The sequence below is a fragment of the Danio rerio genome, chromosome 4 (genome assembly GCF_049306965.1).
Source record: "Danio rerio strain Tuebingen ecotype United States chromosome 4, GRCz12tu, whole genome shotgun sequence".
Lineage (NCBI taxonomy): Eukaryota > Metazoa > Chordata > Actinopteri > Cypriniformes > Danionidae > Danio > Danio rerio.
The window spans coordinates 48,860,423-48,880,380 of NC_133179.1; the positions used below are offsets into that span (position 1 = coordinate 48,860,423).

A 19,958-nucleotide genomic window follows, 5' to 3' on the forward strand; every position below is an offset into this window, starting at 1 on the left:
TATTATTCAGTGGCGGGAACGGGCTCCTATACTTCTGCATATTATGACCCAGGGACAAAAATTATTATTCTCATTTGAAAAAGTGATACTAAAAGTGAGACTGTATTTACAGTTTAATTACAAGGTTAAAATCCGTCCTGTGCATGTTATTAACTAACACGAGTCAACTTTTTTCCCCCGAATTTTGTTAGTTTGCAAACTTTCAAGTGGCACAATATTCAACCATATTTTAAAATTGAGACAACACATCCCAATTAATTGGACAAATAAGAAAGCATACCTTAAGTGCTGATCCGAAGACATCTTCCAAATGATAAATCCCGCTAAGAGTCGAAATTGCAGTCTGTCAAAAACCGCAAATTTTGTAGTGCAACTTTATTTAAACCATAACGACAGAGCCGCAATAAGTCAAAATCTGAAAGCCACGCCCAGCGAAAAAAAAACACTTGGTTATGTGGGAAGCTGCCTTGGTGTCATTCCTAAAACATAAAAGCAAAGTATTGAAGGATTCGGATTTCTGCTTTCCAATTCGTCTCATCATGGACCACCGTTTATCCTTTTCATCATCCTGTTTCTCAGTATTTAACTGTGATTTGATTTTAACTAATGAATAAGTTAAAACTGCTTACTGTAAGAATGTTCTGTGTCCTTGTTTCTCTTTTTGCCTGTCTATTTTGACTTTGTTTTCAGGAGACACACAGACCAGGTCATAGGTCATGGAGATCTCTCTCTCTCTCTCTCTCTCTCTCTATCTGTTCCTATGTCTAGAGGTCCAATACAGAGGAGAAGAAGACACCTGTTTTATTGTCCTGATATATTGCCTATAATTTTATAGCTGTTTGATTGATCTGTTTTTGAGTATAATTAATAGTAATGTAATTCCTTTTTGTGTGGAGACAGACTGTGTGTAGCCAAGATATTGCAGCAGACTGTTGATGGAAACAGTCTTGAACCAGCCTGATAACACAGCTGAACGTACAAGAAACACCATTGATCAATCAACAAAATGAAGGTAGGAAGATTTAAAATGATAAGACTAGGGATTGTCTGTGAAGTGGTGGGTAGTAAGGGAATGTTGTTGGTTCTCATTCAGACGTGAATGAAAGTGTGGATTTCTCATTTAGCCGTGAATGAAAGTGTGGATTTCTCATTCAGACGTGAATGAAAGGCACCGGTGGATTGACGGAAATTTGTGGTAGATTTGTGTTGTATCCCTTTGGAAACAAATAACATTATAATAGGGATCCATTAGATAGTAGTGGCCACAAAAGTCAGACAAGATACCTAGAAATATCAGGGTAAGGTTGATTGATCAATGATGCACCAGGAGCAATCCCGAGAAAATTATGACCCTAACTGGATTGGACCGGTCTGGACAGTTTGCACATCTTGGGATGGTTTGCAGATTCATCAAGCAGAAGCCAAGCACTGTTGGTAAGATTGCCCTCTCAATTTCTTCTTGCTTTTGGTGTTGAACTCAGATATAAAAAAAAATAGATGAGAGCAGAATGCAGTAAATGGCTCAGCTAAGCTCTCAGGTTTAAAATGATTTTAGAACTGATTGTAAGAAAAAAAAAAAAAGTATTCCTTTGGCATTTAATTGTCATTGAAAAGCTAAAATCTAAATATTGAGAGGCTAGTAGCAAAAACTAAGCACAAAAACTGGCAGTAACATTATGGGAATAAAGAATAGCTTATGTTTTGTCGTAGAAGATAAGATTCTGTGTGACTGCACTGCTATCTTGGTTTAGCCCTCAACATGACTGGTTTTGGCTGTAAAAGTAACAGACACATGTCTGAATAAAAATATGCCATGTAAGTCTGTGCAAACAAGCAGCTTCATGGTTGGATTTATATATTTTTAATAATATATATGTAACATAAATGGGGGTTTCAAATAATACTTTGATGGATGCAGTTAACCCCTGAAAGATCTAAAACTATTGTTGACTGTAACAGCATTACTTTGAAAATGCATGTCAACTCTGTTTTATATGTTTTAGGACGGGCTTATGTAAAAAGATATTGCAATGAAATTATGTTATTGAAGTTAATGTTATGTTTAATGTATGTTTAAATTTAGTAAACATGCATTTTCATTCTAGACTGCTCAAAACTCTCTTTCTCTCTCATTAGATGTCAGCTAAGAGCTGTTATCTGCCTGTTCCATAACAATTGATAAGCACAGTGCTCAGTTGGAAATCACAATGTAAAGGAAATGTTAGAATGAATACAGAAATTCTACATATCAATTTGTATACACTAATAGAAGTATTAGTAATTAAACATCAAATTTAACAAATAAAAGATTGCAAAATGCTTTTGTTTGTTTTCCCAGTGATGGGTTGCAGCTGGAAGGGCACCAGCTGCATAAAAACGTGCTGGATAGGTTGGCAGTTCATTCCGCTGTGGCGACCCCTGATTAATAAAGGGACTAAGTGAACAGAGAAATAAATGAATGAAAATGCTTTTGTTAAAGCATCTTGAAAAACACTAATATACCCGCTGAGCTATAGAGATAATTAATTTGAACAGTTGTTATTACTGTTTGGAAATTTCTTGTCTTGTCTTCAGCGGTTTATTACTGTTTGTAACTTTTGTCTTATCTTTAGTCTCCACCATCACATACAGGGCCTGGTGGCTATACTGAGGTAGTAGACCCTGACACTGAATGGATCAGGGCGATATCTAAACTCCCTGAATAATCTCAGCTTGATATTCAGTTGATTTAAGTGTTTGATTAACCTGTCTCAATGTTTAAATTCTAGTAGGTAGTCTCAATGGCTTTCATGGTTCTTGACTGCGCTTTCCCAAGTTTGCAGAAAATTCTGAATCAAGGAGGAAGCCTGCACAGGAGCTTGCAGTGTGAGTGGCAGTTGACCGGTGGGCACGAAGGGGGGTTCCCTAAGACGGGTAAGATTTTCCCTTGGCCAAAGCAGAAAACAACCTAAGGCATGAGACCCCTCGTAAACCCCAGGGCATCTACCCGAAAAGGGGGATGTTTAATGTGAAAGATGGTGCTGGACTGGGGTGATGCTCTATCAGCCTAAAGCATCCTTAGAGGGGAACTGTTTGAAGTTACAGTAATCTGCCTCAGTGGCCCCGTCCAGACCTGATCACGAGAATCCTGCCTTTATTGAGGACATGTCTGTCCTTGTGACAAGCATCAACGGACTATGCCAGGGTATGATACCCTGAAGGAGATGATTGGTAAAAAGATAATGGCAATGGGCTTTCAAGAACCATTGGAGACAGTACAGTTTCTTAAAATTTTACCAATATCATTGTGGTTGGCTGCTTTAACAGCACTGGATATTTTATATGTCTGAATTTTAAGAATGCTGAATTCCTGAATGTGAAGCTGAGATGATTTTTAACTGATGTGTCTGATTTTTCATAGTATTTTACTGATGCAGGTCCTTATGCATGATGAAGGACATTTTCAAGATGGTGTTGGCTAAAGATAAAGACTGGCTGTGAGATGGTTTGGATAACACAGCTGAATGGAATTAAGCAGTTAAGATAAAATAATTACAAGAAATTCTCTTAGTCTTTAAACACTTCCAACTGAGTTTTAAGAGATCAAACTTTTGACATTTGGAACGTTGGTGAATTATTAAAGATTCTGAATTGTAATCATTTTAATGTTATAGTCTAAGACTATTGAAAATTTATGTGCATAAAACAGAGAGACAGAGACTGTTTGAGTGAAGCCATGAGTTGTGTTTTGTTTCTATTATCGACTTGCTTAGCAACAATATTAAGAAAACAAAATGCACCAGCTGATTGTCTCAGAAAAGACATTGATTATGAACAGGGAAACTTTGAAACCTGATAAAAGATCATGTAAATCTAGTTGAAACTGGACAGAGAATTTTAAGAATAAGTTTGTGCGAGTTCAACACCTAAAGCAAACTTAGTTATGAGCTGTCACAATATTCATATCTATGGTACAATAATGCTTATTGTCCTGAGGGAATGATTCGTCCCTGTTGTATGAATATTGTCACTAACCTCTGAAATGAGTGTTATATTATTACAGATTGTATAAGCGAAATGCCAGAAATTTGCAGAAGTCTATAATGCTGAGTTAATCTGAGGAAAAGATGATGCAGACCATGAGATGAGCTTTAAATGGATGGGTTATCCTGCTTTGTTTGCAATGGTTAATAATTACCTCTTTTCCTGGTTCAGATTACTCTCTGGAATAATAATAATTTTATTAGCTTATAGCTGTGAAATTAAAGACTGCCATGCATATTAGGTTACAAACACATGTCTACATTTACTGAGAATGCAAAGGTTAATTACAGTTAACTCTTTTCTATCTGAATATTAATGTTAAATTTTTTAGACTTGATGGCATTTAAACAGTGACATTGGCTAAGTCACTAACCACAATAGTCCAGAAAGCATCCTCACTCTAGCATAGGAAAAATAAGCAGATAATTGAGTTGAAGTCATTTGTGTTAAAGGCAAATGCTGCAGTAAAACACTCTCTGTCTATGTGTGTGTGTCCTCAATGGTAGAGGAACATAATTGTTTGGATGTTGTGTAGAACAGAGAGATAAAGTTGAATGAAAGTGTTTGAATCTGATGGTTAAATAGCTGATGTAAGAATTCAGAAAGAAGTATTTATACTGCTGCAGCGAAAATTAACATTTTAATAAACAAAAATGCAGCTTGAACTTTAACAGCATTTTTAAGCAGTCAAGTCAACTCAAGTCAATATTATTATTGTGAATACTGACAAGTTGTACAGAAACTTAGACTTTCTTTGAATGAAAATTTAGTAGTCCATATCCAAGCAAGAGTCTTGATTATATGTGGGAATAGAATTGTTAAATCAGTCTGTTCTTGTTCAGTTGGTAATGCTTTCAAACAGGTTTCACTGTCAAATGACATGTATGAAAGATTTTCAAATAAACAAAAGTTTGAGCAAATAGCTAACCTGTGAGCATTTCTAATTGACCAGACAGTAAGAATCGAGTGAATTTTATACAAGGTGTCTGCTTCTGATAATGTTGAATGGTTTAGTCAGAGTAAAGTAATTGGTACAAATGACAAGTTGAGAAGATAATTATAAGGTTTAGTCTTATTTCTGTTAAAAGATGCTTGAGTTTGACAGACTTATGTTTAATCTTTGTTGAATTAGACTAAAATTGTGTTAAACCCCTAAAATTTGGGAACAAAAGAAATGGATTCATAATCCCTCTTATTGCATGTTAATGAATTGGATTAATAGTTTGTGAAAACCATTACATCTTTCTTGGTCTCTAGGTAACAGGTAATATCTATATCTAGTCTCTTTGAGGTGACTGAGGGTCTGGCTCAATTCATTTAGCCCGGCTTCCAGAGAGTGGATTTGATATTAGTTTGTTAACTGTGATAAAGGTTAAAGGTGATTTTGGCTCATTTATGGCCAGGACAAGGGTGCTTGTACACTTCCTATCAATAATACAGAGGAATGTGTTGCATCACTACAATCACATCATTATTTTAATGAAAAGATATTTTGAGTGGACTTGACTGACATGGAGTTCAGCAAGGTGATGATTAAACATGGTAATGGTGCTGAATTGGACTATTGTGCTGTTGGCATGTTTAATGTGTGTTAATGTAAAAATGTTTCATTATTCTAATTTGAAGTTACAGAACACGCTGATGAATGCTTTAAAACTGGTGAAGGTAAAAATGTTTTTTTGCAGGTCATGAATTTGAATCCTGTGTGGCTTAGGTCGAGTGGATTACCTTTTGTGTCTGATCAGAGGATCTCTGAGCCTTAGAATTGGCCTGTATGTTTGGATTTAGAGTTGGAGCAAGCTGTAGATGCATCAGAGGAAGTATGGATGGAAATTATGAGTTGTTTACTTCTAGTGGACTTTTAGGGCTTGCACATTTGTGTTCACATTCTGGACTTTGGTCCGCTGTTGTTTTTTGTATGTTTTCACTTCAGCTTGCAGGACCCTTAATCCCACAGATGATGAGAAACGTGAACGTTCGAGGTTACTAAAGTAACCCTTCGTTCCCCGAGGAGGGGAACGGAAGCACTATAAGTGGATTTGATCTGTAAAATCCACGCATTGGGAGGTTCGGTTCAGAAGCTACTCGTCTGAAAGAGTATTGAACGGGCCAATTAAGAATGAATTGGCAGCGCAAGCCTGCGCAGGTGAGCGGCATAAGCAATCAACTGAGTATATAAGCTCACCTGGCGCCAGCAGACGCTATCCTTTTTAAGCTGAAGAGACTTTCAACAGCTAAGGGACAGTCATTATGGCGACGGAGTATAGTGCTTCCGTTCCCCTCCTCGGGGAACGAAGGGTTACTTTAGTAACCTCGAACGTTCCCCTTCGGGGGGAACTTCAGCACTATAAGTGGATTTGATCTGTAAAATCCACGCATTGGGAGCCCATTGAAAGCGCCATAATGACTGCACCTTACCAACACCCCCGATGAGGAGATAGTCAAGCAAGCGTGACGCACCCGCATCATGGGGGGCGCGGTCCTCCAACGTGTCCCTGGCCCTAATTTATCCTACTTCAACAGAAGTTTTACGGATTTAGATATATTTTTTGGGAAGTCGTGAGCATCTAGATAATTCTAGGAAAATACGACAGTACGTTGGGAAGCGTGCAATCCCGATAGGGAGGACGCTGCGGAGGCCATCCGTTACCCAAGGGGGGATAGATGGCAGAATTTACATATGGACTAGCCCTAAAAAGGGGGAGTACGCATAGCAAAAGAGTGGTTAGCGGGGAGGGAAGACACGGGTCCGCCCAGGGGGGGGACTTAACCGTGGCGGAATAAGCATATGGGATCACCTAGTGGGGATCACGCATAGCAGGCACCTTTACCCAAAACGCGGGCTGACCAGCGGGCAGACCTACAACGTAGTGGGCCAGCAAGTGACTCCTCCGCTGAGTCAGTGCTGGGGGCCACGGAGGAATCTGCAGGGCTCACCTGACGGGGAACTTTACTGACAGATAAAAAGGCGCACGTATCTCCGTGTTAGGGAAAATGGCGCAGCAAGCGTGTTTCAACACCCTACCGAATTGTTTCCTCAATCACCAAGGGTTACCTAATACCCTTGAGGAAACCGGCTCCACTCGCAGATTGTAAAACCTTGCAAATGTGTTGGGTGTCACCCAGCCCGCAGCTCTACAGAAGTCTGTTAGAGGGGCGCCGCGTGCGCGCGCTCGAGAGGATGCGAAACTCCGAGTGGAGTGCGCACGCGCTCTCGGGGGACGCGGCTTATCTCGGCTCTGATAGTGAAAGAAAGGCATCCACAATCTAGTGGGAACTTATTTCGGTACGGCACTTCCCTGCTGCCGACCGTTATAACAGACGAAGAGCTGCTCAGATGATCTAAACTCTGAGTGCGGTCCGGATAATACGCAAAACGCGAACTGGACAATAAAGCAGGGCTGGGTCTGCCTCCTCCGAGGGCAGCGCTTGCAGGCTCACTACCTCGTATTAAAACGGAGTGGTAGGAACCTTGGGCACATATCGCGGGCGGGGTCTCAGGACGTGAGAGAAGCCAGCCCAATTACAGGCACGAGTCACTGACCGAAAAATGCCTCCGGGTCCCCGACCCTCTAATCGATATCAACGCGACCAGCAGAGCTGTCTTCAGGGACAGAAAGATACTGAGTCGAGGATCGAAGGGATCTGACGCGGCTTGTGTAGCGAGGGCGAGATCCTAAGAGGGCATGAGAGGGGGCGGGATGGATTAATTCGCTTAACGCCCCTGAGGAACCGGATGATGAGGTTATGCGTTCCCACGGTGCTGCCAGCCACCGCGTTATGAGAGCGGAGATGGCAGCCACGTAACCTTGAGTGTGGAGGGCGACAGCCTGCTCTCCAGCTTCTCCGGCGTAAAGAAAGCACAACGCTGATCTGGCAAATTACGGGGGTCTTCTCAGCGAGAGACACACCATTCAGTGAATAGACTCCACGTCAGGGCATAGGCGCGCTCGGGGAGGGGGCTCTAGCCCGAGTGACGGTATTAGCCACCGCAATCGGAGGTTACCTAAGTCTACCTCGCGTCTAAAATCTCTTCAAAGATCGGCGAGGGTGCCAGGTGGTGCCCTGTCCCTGAGAGAGTAGGTGCTCTCTCGAAGGGACTGCCAGGGGAGGGCTATCGCGAGGGAGAGCTCTGACATCCAGGTCCGGTTGAGCCAGAGGGGCGCAACCAGCAACCTGTTCCTCGTCCTCTTCCTGACCTTGCACAGTAACTGCGCGAGCAGGCTCACTGGGGGAAACGCGTATTTGCGCGTGCCCCGAGGCCAGCTGTAAGCCAGTGCATCCGTGCCGAGAGCACTCGGTCAGGGAAAGAACAACTAGCAATGAGCGATCTCGGGGGAAGCAACAGATCGATCTGGGCTTCCCCGAATCGCGCCCATATCAGCTGAACAGACTCGGGGTGGAGTCTCCATTCTCCAGGACGCAAGGCTGCCGTGAGAGCGCATCGGCTGCACGGTTGAGCTTGCCTTAATATGAATGGTGTGCAGCGATTTCAGCCGCGGATGACTCCAGAGGAGCAGACGGCGGGCGAGCTGAGACATGCGGCGAGAGCGCATACCCCCTATACGGCTGATATACGCCACCGCCGCCGTACTGTCCGTCCTGACCAGCACGTGTTGCCGCTCCAGCACCGGAAAAAAAACGGTGGAGAGCGAGGAACACTGCCAACAGCTCCAGGCGATATGCCAATGCAACTGGGTACCTTTCCACAGGTCCGCAGCCGCATGCCCGCAACGCACAGCCCCCCAGCCTGTGTTGGAAGTGTCTGCTGAAACGACAACAAGACTGGACGCCTGTTCTAGAGACACCCAGGCCTGTAGGAACGAGGGGTCGCTCCAAGGGCTGAGGGCGCGGCGACACAGCGCAGTAACAGAGACTCGGTGTGCGCGCGCGTGCCATGCGCGTCTGGGGACTCGATCGTGAAGCCAGTGCTGAAGTGGTCTCATATAGAATAATCCGAGCGGCATGAAGCGGCTGCGGATGCCATATGCCCCAGGAGCCTCTGAAATAGTTTCAGTGGGACCACTATTTTACTGTCGAGCTCTCTCAGACAGTACAGCATCAGCTGAGCGCGCTCTCCGGAGAGGCGCGCTGCCATGGTGACCGAGTCCAGCTCCAGCCCGAGAGAAGAGATCCTCTGCACGGGGGCGAGTTTGCTCTTTTCTTGGTTGACCTGAAACCCCCACAGGTGGAAGTGCCAGAGCACTTTGTCTCTGTGCATAATCAACTGCTCCGAGAGAGGGCAAAAATCAGCCAGTCGTAAAGAAATTGAGTATGCAGATGCCCGCGAGCCGAAGGGGCGCTGAGGCACCCTCCGCGGGCTTGGTGAGGACCCGCGGAGACAGAGAGAGCCCGAAGGGGAGGGCTTTGTATTGCCAAGCTCGACCTTCAAACGCAAACCGCAGAAACTGTCGGTGGCGAGGAAGAGTGGAGACATGGAAATACGCGTCCATCAGGTCTAATGCTGCAGACCAACCCAGAGGACGAACGCACCGGAGGATGCGCTTCTGCGTGAGCATTCTGAACGGCAGCTTGTGCAGGCAGCGGTTCAAAACGCGCAGATCTAGGATTGGCCGTGACCCACCGCTCTTTTTGGGTACGATGAAGTACGGGCTGTAAAACCCACTCTCCATCTCGGCTGGAGGGAGCGGCTCGATTGCATCCTTCGCCAGGAGGACAGCAATCTCCTCTCGCAAGACAGGGGCGGACAGGGGGCTGACCCTGGTGAATACACACCCGTGACTTGGGGGGCCGTTTCGCGAACTGAATCGCATAGCCGAGTCTGATTGTGCGTATGAGCCACCGCGAAGAGCTGGCCCGCGCTAACCAGGCAGGCAGAGCTCTCGCTAATGGACTCATCGCTACAATCGCTGACGTACCAGCAGTGGGGCAGCGCGGAGTGGGTGTGCTGATCCGGGAAGCTTGCGGGTCCCACGGAAAAGCTGGAGGTGAGATATTTGCTCTCACTCCAAACCCGAGCTCCGGAGGGGAGGCTCGAGGGGTGGGAGAAAGGAGACCGTCCTCCCAGCGCTCGTGAGCCACTGGCGAAACGCACCGAATCTGCAAGCTAGAAAGCATAGCGTCCCAGACTGGCAGATTTCGGGCTGTCACATCTGGGGAAGTGAAAAGTGCCCTTTCATAATGTTTTCATGGCAGTAAAAAGTGCCGTAGGAAATGGGGCCCCGCCCTCCAGCGGGGAAAGAGCAAGTTCCCTCTTCTCCAGATGGCCTGTCCCAGGGGCGCTTCGCGGTCCGTTGCCGGACTTAGCGGCGTTCTGGGCAGGGGGGCTGCCTGCTTCCGAGGTGCCCGACGCGCTCGCTTCGCCTGAGGCGTGTGCGGGGGCGGAGCAGCTCTCGTAGGCGGGCGCCTTCGGCGAGGAGCAGGTATGAATGGCACGGCGGGCGGAGCGGGCTACGGACCGCCGATAAGACATCACCCACCAACTGCTCTCTCACCGCCTTGAATTCCTGGGTGAATTCACAGACAGTGTCGCCGAACCTGGCTGGGGATATGGGGAAGTCAAGAAAGCGGACTTTGTCGACTTTGCGCATATCAGCCAGGGGTGGCGCTCCTGGACCACTAATGTGGACATCGTCCTCCCCAACGCACACGCAGCGGACTCAGTAGTCCGAAGAGCTAAGTCGGCGGCGGTGCGAGCCTGGGTTGGACCCACCCTCGTGCAGCTCGGCCAGCGCCTGCGCTTGGTAGCGCTGGTAGGTGGCTATCGCATGCAAGGCGGAAGCAGCCTGGCCCGCAGCTATGTAAGCTCTAGCTCCGAGGGAGGTAGATAACTTACAGGCTTTGGATGGGAGACGAGGCGGACCCCGCCAAGAAGAGGCGCCGCGCGGATTTACCGCCATCGCGCACTCAACCTGAGGAATCGCCACATACCCCCTGGCTGTTTCACCGTCAAGAGTGGTTAGGGTGGAGGAACACGCAGCACGAGCAGAAAAAAGTGCTTTACAAGACCGCGTGAGCCTACTGTGCACCTCCGGGAAGAAGGGAACGCCCCTCTAGTCGGTCCGGCCGCGGAGCTTGGGGATAACCCATCTCCAACCCACGGCCGAAGCAGCCCGGGAAAGCACGGCTAACATGTCCGTTTCAGGATCCGTAGTGACAGCGCTCACCAGCCCGAAGGGGGCGAGCGGGTCTGGATCATCATCGGACAATGAAAGCCCACCCTCCGATGCCGCGGTGGACATCTGGTCTCCGGTGTCATCGGGCGTAAGGGCTACCATCTGTTAGACGGATCGCTTCCCCCGCCCGAAGCTTGGATGGAGCGCTTAGAGGAGCGGGAGGTCCGCGGGCCCGTGGGCGACGGATTATCTCTCGCTGAAACCCTCAGATCTGCCCGAGTGCCCGCTGCAGAGCAGGGGACAACTGGGGTGGTTCACCCTTTTGCAAAGGCTAACCGCGATCTTGCGCAACAGTCATGGCATCGCAATGACGACATGAACTGCCCGCGAGCAGCGCATTAACATGCTGGACCCCCAGACATGTAACGCAGTGCCCGCGCCCATCATCCGAGGACAGGAAACCACCGCATCCAGAAACGCACAGTCGGAGCGCCGTCCTGATAAGGACGTGCTGCACGACTGTGTTGCTCTTTCTGTGAAGTTTGCAACTTTATACGCACCGCTCTGGAGGACCGGACCCAAAGAACGCCAGGCCAGGGAGAAACCCAGCTCGACCGTCTGCCACTGCGTGTACACACTCTGGACCGGGAGAATGCCCTCGTTCGCTCAGAATCGCTGGTCACAGCAGGAGGAACCCTCATCGACTCGATCAGAAAGTCTCTGAAGCGAAAAGGATAGCGTCTGCTGGCGCCAGGTGAGCTTATATACTCAGTTGATTGCTTATGCCGCTCACCTGCGCAGGCTTGCGCTGCCAATTCATTCTTAATTGGCCCGTTCAATACTCTTTCAGACGAGTAGCTTCTGAACCGAACCTCCCAATGCGTGGATTTTACAGATCAAATCCACTTATAGTGCTGAAGTTCCCCCCGAAGGGGAACTCCTTTTGTGGGTGGAGAGTGGAAGAGCCCTAAGCTTGGGGACTGGAATTTTTAGGTTTCAGCTTGTCCAAGAAGGGGTTTAGAAAACTCTGCGAACTTATAAAGGGAGCATGAGTCATCACTTTCACTCTCCTTAGTGACCTCACTGGTTGACCGGAAGCGGAGTTTGGACTCCATTCTGGTCAAAAGGGGTGACTGAAGGATTCGGATTTCTGCTTTCCAATCCGTCTCATCATGGACCACCATTTATCCTTTTCATCATCCTGTTTCTCAGTATTTAACTGTGAATCGATTTTAATTAATAAGTTAACACATTGCTTAATATAAGAATGTTCAGTGCATTTGCCTGTCTCTTTATACCTATTTTCAGAAGCCACCAGTCTAGGTCAGAGGTCACGGAGACCTTGAGAGGAACTGAGGGCTGAGGACTGGAAGCAACTGTTTCTATTGTTATTTCTACGAGTTAATATTGTCTAAAAAGTCTAAAGTGATTTTGCTATTTTTTACGGTTAATTCTTTTAAAGTGATTCTACTTTTTATTCAAGATAGACTTTGTGTGGTAAGGAATTATAACTGTCTGAATGTAGCTTATACCGGTTTTTAACCAGTTTTGATAAAGACGGCTAAAAATACACTCAGCCTTGGATAAGAAACAGATTATACTTTATGTGTGTGTGTTCTATTTGATTGTTGATCCATTTCACAGGTCTGGAGTCAGCTCTAATCAGTCTAAAGGATGTCTGACGTTCATGTTTAGATATTGTTCAGAATTGTACGCACGAACCTCACGTGGAAATGTTCCTAGTCTATCTGTGTTTTAACCAAATTATGTTAGAACACCTATATGTATGACGCAGTTAATGACGTTATGTGAGAGTATAATTGTTATTGATTGGTGATTGTAAGCAGAGCGGCAAAGCTGGCTTCTGCGGATGAAACTGCAAACTATCTTCAGTAAACTTGATTTATTTATTTAAATCTCTGACTCCGGCTCTTCTTCATCTACCTGACTGGTTATTCTTTGGGTTAAACTGTAAACTATCCCTACAGTTTGAATCCCACTTCTGACAAATCGAGCCTGCGGCAGTGCGCTCAGGCTGAAGTCTTTAACTCTCTGCCCCCATGTCCAAATGATACAGTAACACTGACAAAGTGCCGCATCACGCGGGCTTTAATGCAAGTGCACTGAAAGGGGATCAAAAGAATTGTCCTGGGATGGCGTTGCTTTTTAAGGTTTGCAGGGCATTTTTTTCGTCAAATCCTCGTACAACGTCAAGTCATGACATTTGACAGTTCCATGTCCTTGTATCGTGGATCATCCAGTGAGCAGAGAGCCAATTGAGAATGTGCGTAAAAGCAAATCTGAATGTTTCCGCCCAGTTTCTAACAGGAGACCCTCCGCTTGTAAAGCCATCGTGATAACCACAGGAGCCTCCGGTTAGGGTGAGAGCACTGTCTTGTGGTGCCAGCGCAGAGAGACGGAAAGTCACTTTCCACAATGTTTTCATTCAATGTCCTACGCTGGTGGAATCACCTTCCCATTCCCACTCGGATTACGGATACACTGGTGTCCTTCAAACGACAGCTAACACCCATCTCTTCAGAGTACACCCGAACCCCGGTGAATATCCCTCTCTCTAGAGTAAACGAAACTCCTACTCCAGCACTAAATTCTCTGAGCACAAACAAATTACTTGGAATAAATAGCCCTTTTTCGTATGCATTGCCTCGTCTTGTTGAATACCTCCACTATTGTATGTCGCTTTGGACAAAAGTGTCCGCTAATTGTATGCTTCCGCCCAGTTTCGAACAGGAGACCTTTAGCGTGTAATGCAAACATGATAAACACTACACTACGGAAACCAATAGGCCAGTGCTGCTTCAAGTATTTATAGTCTTTTTTTATAGAGCTGTCTTGTACGGTCTGCACTGTGAAGGGCCAGCAAGCGCACTGGCCACCTGCTCTTGCACAACACAAAGCTAAAAGAAATCAGATTCTACGCAAGTTTGCGACACCGCGAGGGGAGGTAAACACTGAGTTGAATTCAAACTTCTAGCCTCACACCGCTCTGCAGAAAGAATGTTTTCAGTGAACGTCAGTACTCAACAGAAGCCTGATTTGACAATTGTCATAAAAGCCAGAGGTTGTTTCCGCCCAGTTTCGAACTGGGGACCTTTCGCGTGTGAGGCGAACGTGATAACCACTACACTACGGAAACCTTCAGGCAAATCAAGCAGATAACCCTTTTTGATTGGGTGCCTGTCGACGATCATTGCTGGTGTGGCAGTGGATGCTATTATTTTCTCGCCAAAAGAAGAGCACTGTTTCTGCTCGGTTTCGAACCGAGAACCTTTCGTGAGTTAGGCGAACGTGATGACCACTACACTACAGAAACCCCACAAGTGCTTTCACCAGCGAAGTTAGGCGTCCAAGGATAAAACAAGGCGTACGCGTTGGTCAATCGAGCGGACAAAGCCAACTCAGCGTGACAAGCTCCCTGCAGGTATTAGGGCCAATTTACAATCCGGGCCCGACACAGCTGTACAGGTCCTTGCGAAATGTCCCCTTTCGACACATTTGAAGCACCTGAATTCTGGGCGTTCCTTCATCACATTTTCTGAGCTCATGCATAGTCGACAGGTTTTTACCTGATTGGTGTGCATGACTCTAAATTGCTGTGGCCCTTCCGCCGTCTCGATTTTGGTACTGTATGGTAAGGAGACCATCTTTTCCGGAAATCTGTTTTTTACAAACCTTGTTCCATCTTCTATGTTTGTGCCAGGATACAATCTTCTTTTAATTTTAGATATGGGGAAAACTCCCCATCTCTCTAGAGTGCTTAAAATTTCTTCATCTGCTAGGTAAACAGGCAGATGCTTAAACGAAACAACATAGTCTCTGTTTTGTAACCTCCGTACTTCAGATTTCACTCCTTTAATTGTCAATCCATTGTCTATTAAAATTTCGGTGTCATTTTCAGTCTCCATTGTTACTTCATACTCCCTTTGTTTGTTTGGGTCTCACCGCCAGAATTCTTCCTTCTCCAATCAGCTCCGTGACTACTTTGGTTATATCAAATCTTCTTGCATCTTTTACATTTTCTACTACTACAGTTACTGTTGCTTCCTTTGTGCATACTCAATTCAATTCAATTCAGCTTTATTTGTATAGCGCTTTTACAATGTAGATTGTGTCAAAGCAGCTTCACATAAATGGTCATAGTAACTGGAACAGTGTGGTTCAGTAACTGGAACAGTGTGGTTCAGGTTTTAGTGTTTAAGTTCAGTTCAGTTCAGTTTAGCTCAGTTCAGTGTGATTTAATCATTACTGAGAGTTCAAACACTGAAGAGCCAATTCATCGATGCGTAGCTCTACCAATCCTGAACCATGCGAGGCAGTGGCCACAGGGGAGAGGGAAAAAAAACTTCACCTGATGGGAGTGAAGAAAAAAAACCTTGAGAGAACCAGACTCTTCTTTGTACCTCTTGCTTATCCTTACCTTTCTCACCTCTTCGTTGGCCGGGCTCTTCATTTTATTTATCTCTTTGTCTGTTGTCAAGTCCATTTTCTTTATCTCTTCGTCTATTATCCAGCCCATTTTCTTTATCCTTTTTTGCAAGTCCCTCCATTTCCATGTCATTGCCGGGGAATCTGTCCATGATTAAAAATAAAACACACTACATAACCACCCTTCAGTCAGCAAAATGCTGCTATTAGGTGGTTTTTAAAGACAAAAAGAAAACAAACAAACAAAAACACTCAAGGTCAATAAACAAAAAGGTAGACAAACAAAATGGGGAGAGCCTTTCTCTCCTTACTGCTGCCAACTCACTTCCTGTTTGCTCTATAGCCCCCTCAGGGTGGTGTGGCCGTAAGCAATGACAGCTGTCAAGTGTTGGCTATTGAAACTAGGCGCAGCCCCAGGAGGCGAGCACAGCTTAGCTGCCTGCTGCGCCAATGAGCTGGACAGCCGGAGCTGGGCAAGCTGTAAAACACCAGATTCCATGACACGGTACTGCGGTGTGGGTCCCAGGAGACAGCTCCTGCCAAGTTTGCATGTCAGGATGGCCGAGCGGTATAAGGCGCTGCGTTCAGGTCGCAGTCTCCCCTGGAGGCGTGGGTTTGAATCCCACTTCTGACAAACCGAGCCTGCGGCAGTGCCCTTAGGCTGAAGTCTTTAACTCTCTGCCCCCATGTCCGAATGCTACAGTAACACTGACAAAGTGCCGCATCACGCGGGCTTTAATGCAAGTGCCCTGAAAGGGAATCAAAAGAATTGTCCTGGGATGGCGTTGCTTTTTAAGGTTTGCAGGGCATTTTTTTCGTCAAATCCTCGTACAACGTCAAGTCATGACATTTGACAGATCCATGCCCTTGTATCGTGGATCATCCAGTGAGCAGAGAGCCAATTGAGAATGTGCGTAAAAGCAAATCTGAATGTTTCCGCCCAGTTGCTAACAGGAGACCCTCCGCTAGTAAAGCCATCGTGATAACCACAGGAGCCTCCGGTTAGGGTGAGAGCACTGTCTTGTGGTTTCAGCGCAGAGAGACGGAAAGTCACTTTCCACAATGTTTTCATTCAATGTTCTACGCTGGTGGAATCACCTTCCCATTCCCACTCGGATTACGGATACACTGGTGTCCTTCAAACGACAGCTGACACCCATCTCTTCAGAGTACACCCGAACCCCGGTGAATATCGCTCTCTCTAAAGAAAACGACACTCCTACTCCAGCACTAAATTCTCTGAGCACAAACAAATTACTTGGAATAAATAGCCCTTTTTCGTATGCATTGCCTCGTCTTGTTGAATACCTCCACTATTGTATGTCGCTTTGGACAAAAGTGTCCGCTAATTGTATGCTTCCGCCCAGTTTCGAACAGGAGACCTTTAGCGTGTAATGCAAACATGATAAACACTACACTACGGAAACCAATAGGCCAGTGCTGCTTCAAGTATTTAGTCTTTTTTTATAGAGCTGTCTTGTACGGTCTGCACCGTGAAGGGCCAGCAAACGCACTGGCCACCTGCTCTTGCACAACACAAAGCTAAAAGAAATCAGATTCTACGCAAGTTTGCGACACCGCGAGGGGCGGTAAACACTGAGTTGAATTCAAACTTCTAGCCTCACACCGCTCTGCAGAAAGAATGTTTTCAGTGAACGTCAGTACTCAACAGAAGCCTGATTTGACAATTGTCATAGAAGCCAGAGGTTGTTTCCGCCCAGTTTCGAACTGGGGACCTTTCGCGTGTGAGGCAAACGTGATAACCACTACACTACGGAAACCTTCAGGCAAATCGAGCTGATAACCCTTTTCGATTGGGTGCCTGTCGACGATCATTGCTGGTGCGGCAGTGGATGCTATTATTTTCTCGCCAAAAGAAGAGCACTGTTTCTGCTCGGTTTCGAACCGAGGACCTTTCGCGTGTTAGGCGAACGTGATGACCACTACACTACAGAAACCCCACAAGCGCTTTCACCAGCGAAGTTAGGCCTGCAAGGATAAAACAAGGCGTACGCGTTGGTCAATCGAGCGGACAAAGCCAACTCAGCGTGACAAGCTCCCTGCAGGTATTAGGGCCAATTTACAATCCGGGCCCGACACAGCTGTACAGGTCCTTGCGAAATGTCCCCTTTCGTCACATTTGAAGCACCTGAATTCTGGGCGTTCCTTCATCACATTTTCTGAGCTCATGCATAGTCGACAGGTTTTTACCTGATTGGTGTGCATGACTCTAAAGTGCTGTGGCGCTTCCGCCGTCTCGATTTTGGTACTGTATGGTAAGGAAACCATCTCTTCCGGAAATCTGTTTTTTACAAACCTTGTTCCATCTTCTATGTTTGTGCCAGGATACAATCTTCTTTTAATTTTAGATATGGGGAAAACTCCCCATCTCTCTAGCTTGCTTAAAATTTCTTCATTTGCTAGGTAAACAGGCAGATGCTTGAACGAAACAACATAGTCTCTGTTTTGTAACCTCCGTACTTCAGATTTCACTCCTTTAATTGTCAATCCATTGTCTATTAAAATTTCGGTGTCATCTTCAGTCTCCATTGTTACTTCAGGTTTTTACCTGATTGGTGTGCATGACTCTAAAGTGCTGTGGCCCTTCCGCCGTCTTGATCACATGTTTTTGGATTTGTCAGGGAAACCAGAGCACCCAGAGGAAACCCACACGAACATGGGGAGAACATGCAAACTCCACACAGTAACACCAACTGACCCAGCTTAGGCTCGAACTAGTGACCTTCTTGCTGTCAGGCGAACATGCTACCCACTGCACCACCATGCAGCCACCATACACATTTTTTCCTAAAATGTATATATATTTTAAGTCTTAGCTCTGCAATTTAACTATTTTTGTGGCAAATATTTTTTCATTATCTTTCAAACAGTAGGCTGAAAAAAAAACTAATTTTAGAATAACAATTAAATTGCCGGCAATGTGGTGGCGCTGAGGGTAGAACGTTCGCCTCACAGTAAGAAAGTCGTTGGTTCGAGCCTCAGCTAGGTCAGGTGGCATTTCTGTGTGGAGTTTGCATGTTCTCCCTGTGTTTGTGTGGGTGTCCTCTGGGTGCTCTGGTTTCCTCCACAAATCCAAAGACATGTGGTACAGGTAAATTGAGTAGGCTCAAATATATATATGTGTGTGTGTTTGGATGTTTCCCAGTGATGCATTGCAGCTGAAAGGGCATCTGTTGTGTAAAACATGGATGGTGCTGGATAAGCTCTTGGGTTATTCCATTGTAGCAACTCCAGACTAATAAAGGGACTAAGCTGAAAAGAAAATTAATGAATTTAGTCGGAATTTAAAGGTTTTTGCATCTGATTTCAATATTATTATTTTTTTGGAATTATAAGCTAAGCTTATTGTGCTGTAGGTTTTTGCTTCTACATTTTACCAACAGTAAACCGGAGCATTATTGAACAAAGAAACATACAAAAGAACCCTTCCTTTTCATTGATACAACCTTTATGCAAAAATCTCCAAAAATGAGCTCTCTACACTTTTGAGCGAACTCTGTTCATTTTCCTGGTGTGAAGCTGATTCTGTTAAATTGCTCCCTGTTCGCAAAGTACAGCACTGCAATTCTTGTCAGCTTCAAAAGCCTTTTGTAGCATGTATGACATCACAAACATTATTAGCTGAAAAACTATTTAAAACAATTAATACCTTTATGACCAAATAATTACAATGCAACCACCTATCGTAAGCCTAATGAGCACGTAAAATTATATAAGTATCAAATGCACATTTGTTTGTGTGTGTGTGTGTGAGTGAAAGACAGCATGTAGTAGTGTGTGTAAGAGAGAGAGCCAGTACATGTTTATGAGAAAGCATGTAGAAGTGTGTGTGTGAGAGGGAGGGCTTATCTCTGTGAGATGTCTATGTGTTTGTGTTGGCAACATTGTATCATTTACAGTCATGCTAAAAAAGTATTTCTGAATTGAATTGAGATAGAATGTAGGTGTATGTGAGAGAGAGCATGTACAAGAGTGAGTGTGTTAGTGAGAGTGTGTACAAGTGTGTGTGTGTGTGTGAGTGAGACTAGTTAGTTAGTGTTGTGCTGAAATTTGATATGTCCTGACAACTTGTCAGACCAAACAGTTATTTACTTTTTGGTTTTATTTATTTAATAAATGTATATGGTATTTAAGCAAAGTTTTAGGGGAACTGGATATAATTATAAAGAATAATATTTTGTACATAATATAATCAATTTTATTTTAAAATTTTATTTTAAATAATAATAGGCCTACACACACACACACACACACAGTATAAAAATTGAATATTAGGCATGTAATATACACCCAGTCTAAAGCATGAAGTTTCCAGAAGCACTCAAACTGCTCAAGGCTGGGCTAATGCTGAGGTTTCATCTTTGGGTAGAGACTCAATAATATCCATCTGCA

At 45.2% G+C, this 19,958-nt stretch overlaps 5 non-coding genes across 5 annotated transcripts; 1 reads left to right on the plus strand and 4 right to left on the minus strand.

The window, feature by feature from the left end:
- Positions 1-14,183: 14,183 nt before the first annotated feature.
- Positions 14,184-14,256, minus strand: trnav-cac (transfer RNA valine (anticodon CAC)). The gene has a single exon. It is a non-coding gene; the product is annotated as a tRNA-Val (tRNA).
- Positions 14,257-14,360: 104 nt separating this feature from the next.
- On the minus strand, positions 14,361-14,433 carry trnav-aac (transfer RNA valine (anticodon AAC)). The gene has a single exon. It is a non-coding gene; the product is annotated as a tRNA-Val (tRNA).
- Positions 14,434-16,096: 1,663 nt separating this feature from the next.
- trnal-cag (transfer RNA leucine (anticodon CAG)) lies at positions 16,097-16,179 on the plus strand. The gene has a single exon. It is a non-coding gene; the product is annotated as a tRNA-Leu (tRNA).
- Positions 16,180-17,253: 1,074 nt separating this feature from the next.
- Positions 17,254-17,326, minus strand: trnav-cac (transfer RNA valine (anticodon CAC)). The gene has a single exon. It is a non-coding gene; the product is annotated as a tRNA-Val (tRNA).
- Positions 17,327-17,430: 104 nt separating this feature from the next.
- Positions 17,431-17,503, minus strand: trnav-aac (transfer RNA valine (anticodon AAC)). The gene has a single exon. It is a non-coding gene; the product is annotated as a tRNA-Val (tRNA).
- Positions 17,504-19,958: the final 2,455 nt, after the last annotated feature.